Consider the following 5020-nt stretch of genomic DNA (forward strand, 5'->3'; position numbering starts at 1 on the left):
CATGATACTGCTCCAGCTGTCTCCATATTGCGGCTTACCTGGTTGTGGTCCAGCATCATCATCTCCCTCATCCATTTGAGGTGTGGACTCACCAGCGCATGACAGTGATGTCATACGCCAGTGACGTGCATGCTGACGTCAGTTGCCAGCCTGTGATTGGCTGGAGGCTGTAAACTATTGCTGTGTGGCTTCCCGTATGGCAATAGATTTTAACTGAACATGTGCCAAGGACGCACGCTCAGTTAGCGAACCATCAGAATCCTGCTGCTTGGGCCCGGTGAGCAGAAGAGGGGGCCCAGTTTGGGCCTCGTTTGCTCACCGGGCCCCATACACTGTGTGACATTTCCCCTCTGGGTTTTCACTTGCAGCCATCAGTTAAGGAGAAAATATGGCGCAATGAATTTGTTCACTTGTCTCTCCTGCCTGCACATAAAGCTATGGTTAAAACTGAAGGCAAGGAAGGGAAGGAAGAGGATAGGAAAAAGTTGGTAGTTAAATCATGTAACAGGCTTTCTGCATTTTCTCATCAGTTTTGGGTGAGAAACGCCCAGAAAAATTTACAAGTCCTTTTCAGTATGAGGATATTATCCTTGAAACTTATAGGAATTTTGGTGGGAATGCCTGGTTGGTTTATGATGATATGATATAGCATATATAGCATATGAAATGGGGTCACAAAGATGTCAGTTTAATGGATTAATTTAATGATAGTGCAAAGGTTTGGTAGATTGTTCCCCGTGAATAATACTACTAATTTTCACAAGGGGGGAAAGCAAAATATAAGTGGCTCTCCAATTACCGCTACAAACATGATTGTTCATTTTGGGCCCTATGGTCCAATGTTTCAAGAAGGCAAATCAATCTTCACAGCTGCAGCATGGCACCACGGAATCTTTAAAGTCGCCGACGCCAGTGAACTTATCAAGAATGCTTTCTTGGGTAGTATCCAGACTGCCTAATGGCGGGTCTAATATAAATAATGGTTTTAGTGAGAGATTTTTTGTACCAGAATTTAATGGCATCGGATGCAGATTGGTAGCTAATCTGAAATCTGTAAATATGAATAAAAAGGTGGTGCTAAACAAGATCTTGAAGGGGGTAGAGGAAGGTAGGGTGGAGGGCCCTTCCTCGGCCCCACTTTTAAAAACTTCCGTTTATCTCTACTTGAGTTAGTTCCAAAAAAGGAGCTAAACTCCTTCAGGTTGATACACCATTTGTCATATCCTTTTAAGTCGACTCTGTGTATAAGTGAAAGGCTGCAGTTAGTTATGTTTCGCTTGATAAAGCGGTAGGTTTTTTGAGGAAGTACAGGCAAGGGGCATTTAAGCCAAAATAATTTTTGAGGAAGTACAGGCAAGGGGCATTATTAGCCAAATACATATCAAATCTGCCTTTCAGTTATCGGCTTCACCCAAAGGTTTCAATTCTTTGGGTTTTCAGTTTAACAATGGTTTTTAATTGGACAAAGCACTGCCAATTGGTTTTACGTTGTCTTTTTTTTTTTTTTTTTTTTTTTAATTGCTTTTGTCCTTTTTTCAGAATGGGTTTATAGTATAGACTATAGGGATAAAGGGGGTATGTTACACTACCTTGATGATTTTTTTATTTCTCAGCTGTGATGGATTATTTTGAAGTTCCATTGGCAACGGAAAAGCCTCTTTTTCCATTTTACTGTTTGGATTTCTTGGGCATCATAATTGACACAGTTAAGTTGGAATTTAGGTTACCTCCAAGATGTTAGGCAGGATAATTACCTTGTTGGACCTATTATTGTCATCTAAAAAGGTTTGCTTAAAAGATTTGCAATTGTAACTAGGAATGTTAGCCTTTGTGGCACAAGATATTCCCATGGGCAGAATTTTTGATAGACTATATTTTGCCACAAAAGGTTTAGTGTCACCTTACGCGCATATTCGCCTTACTAAACCACTTAAGGTAGACTTGAAAGTTTGGTGTGAGTTTCTGGACCATTTTAATGGTCATTCTGTAGGGCAGTCCGATTTCATGGAAGCATATTATGTGTTGGGCTTTTTTACAGCTACAGCTGGGGCAAAGGTTTTGGAGCTTTATGGAATGGCCACTGGTATACTGAATGTTGGGATGAGTCTTGGGTTACTGGTGGTTTGACAAAAAAATGTGGTTTAATTGGAGTTGTTTCCAGTAGTTGTTTCTTTGATGATTTGGGTCGATTCATTCCTAAATGTCAATATCGACCCTTTAATGAGCCTTGCCATATGACTTAGGATAAAATACAGAATCAAAATCTCAATTTTTCAAAGTATTACCCCTCGTCAGTGCAAAGTATGAGATCTGATTTGGCTAGGTGAGAGGCTTAAGACTGGGATCTAAAGAGTAACGTTTCTCCTTGAAGAGAGTGACAAATCAGGACTTTTAGGATTGGTACTTCCAATGGGTGGTACTAGAGTTCTAGTTCTCTTCCTCTCTGAAGTGGCAATTTGCATATTTAATTTTCCAGAGGAGCATGCATAGCATATATAAGTCTCCTCCATCTGGCATGCCAGGGCTAGCTTGTCACTCTCCACAAGGAGAATTGTTACCCTTTAGTTTACAACAATCTGTCGCAGTTAAGACATGGGACAGTTATCTCATTGCTTGGAATACTTGGTGTTTGTTTTGTATGGATTTTAATCAACCAGGTAATAGTTGTGAGCTGGATTTTTGCCTCGCCTTTGTGGGTAGTCTATTTAAAAGGAAATTATAGTTTAGCTACAGTTGAAACCAGAAGTTTACATACACTATATGAAAAGACACATATGCATGTTTTTCTCAATATCTGACATGAAGTCAGAATAAACCTTTCCTGTTTTAGGTAAATTAGGATTACCATAATTTTTAATATTTGCCAAATGCCAGAATAATGAGAGAATGTTTTTGTTACGCACACGTCCGGACTGACTGGCATGAGAATGATTAGTGATCCCACTGGCCCATGAACCGAGGAGTGCCTAGAGGGGCGTAACTAAGTATCAACTCGGTCCAACCAAGGTCACACGGCGGCTCAGTCGACTCCGTGAACCAGGGAGGAATCGAGCAGAGGGACCAGGTGCTACTCCAGGTCAGACCCCGGTCACAGCTGTTGACCCACACCGGGGAATGCAGAAACAGGCAGGTTAGCCTGGCATACAGACAGGTGGGTACTGGCAGGCACGGCTGGTATGCAGACAGGTGGGTATTGGCAGGCACGGCTGGCATGCAGACAGGTGGGCACTGGCAGGCACGGCTGGCATGCAGACAGGCGGGTACTGGCAGGTAGGAACGCAGGCAGGATAGGGTCCAGTACAGACTGGGACACAGAAACAGAGCCGCAGGTGCGGTAGACAAGCAGAGCAGAGCAAAACCCGCAGATGCGGTAGACAAGCAGAGCAGAGCAAAACCCGCAGGTGCGGTAGACAAGCAGAGCAAAACCCGCAGGTGCGGTAGTCAAGTAGAGCAGAGCAAAACCCGCAGGTACGGTAGACAAGCAGAGCAGAGCAAAACCCGCAGGTGCGGTAGACAAGCAGAGCAAAACCCGCAGGTGCGGTAGTCAAGTAGAGCAGAGCAAAACCCGCAGGTACGGTAGACAAGCAGAGCAGAGCAAAACCCGCAGGTGCGGTAGACAAGCAGAGCAGAGTAAAACCCGCAGGTGCGGTATACAAGCAGAGCAGAGCAAAACCCGCAGGTGCGGTAGCCAAGTAGAGCAGAGCAAAACCCGCAGGTGCAGTAGACAAGCAGAGCAGAGCAAAACCCGCAGATGCGGTAGACAAGCAGAGCAGAGCAAAACCCGCAGATGCGGTGGACAAGCAGAGCAGAGCAAAACCCGCAGGTGCGGTAGACAAGCAGAGCAAAACCTGCAGGTGCGGTAGACAAGCAGAACAGAGCAAAACTCGCAGGTGCGGTAAACAAGCAGAGCAGAGCAAAACCCGCAGGTGCGGTGAACAAGCTGAGCAGAGCAAAACCGCAGGTGCGGTGAACAAGCTGAGCAGAGCGAAACCGCAGGTGCGGTGAACAAGCTGAGCAGAGCGAAACCGCCGGTGCGGTGAACAAGCTGAGCAGAGCGAAAAAGCCGGTGCGGTGAAGAAGCAGAGCGGAGCAGAGCGAAACCACCGGTGCGGTGGACAAGCAGAGCGGAGCGAAACCACAGGTGCGGTGGACAAGCAGAGCAGAGCAAAACTGCAGGTGCGGTGAACAAGCAGAGCAGAGCGAAACCACAGGTGCGGTGAACAAGCAGAGCAGAGCGAAAACGTAGGTGCGGTGAACAAGCAGAACCAGATACACACAAGATACTTACAATGAAGTAGCGAGTGTACACAAAACTCACAAACAGAAGTTCAGAGACGAGTTGGAGTTAGGTGCAGATTCAGACACTGCAGGAAAAGGGAAGGTTCGGACATAGAGAGAAACAGGTAACGGGCTAGGACACATTTCAGACAGGATCTGAACCAGGAATAAGATACAGGAACGAGCCTGGGAACTCAGCCCCCAGGGTGGCGGAGACAGACTAGAAGTCACAGATACAGGTAACAGGCCTGGGTATACAGCCCCCCAGGGGCGGAAACAGACAAGATACAGGACAGGACCTGGCAACTCAGTTGCACAGAACACACTGAATGAAAGTGTTGCTCAGGCACCCCCTACTGGGTGGAGGGGGTTTAAGTATCCAGTGACTCACAGCAATAGGCTGGAGAGGCATTAGGAGTGCGCACACAGTAACTATAAGAATGAGGCAGTAGCCGCACCGCCGCACTAAGCAATGAGACAAGAAACACAGCAGGTACTGGAGCAAAGTGTGCAGCCTGGATTGATAGGTAAGATGGCGGTCTTGCATGGTGGGAGGTGGTAAGCCATGCCAGCACGCCGCCAGGGATGTTACAGTTTTAAGGCATTTTATTACTTACTGCAAAGTCAAAAGTTTCATTTCATTAGTATTTGGTACCATTGCCCTTAAACCGAATGACTTGGGTCAAACGTTTGGGATATCCTTCCACAAGCTTGTCACAATAGTTGATCGGAATTTTGGCCC

The sequence above is a fragment of the Phyllobates terribilis genome, unplaced genomic scaffold (assembly GCF_046119375.1).
Source record: "Phyllobates terribilis strain yellow unplaced genomic scaffold, ASM4611937v1 Scaffold_1__5_contigs__length_1240528914, whole genome shotgun sequence".
NCBI classification, from domain to species: Eukaryota; Metazoa; Chordata; class Amphibia; order Anura; family Dendrobatidae; genus Phyllobates; species Phyllobates terribilis.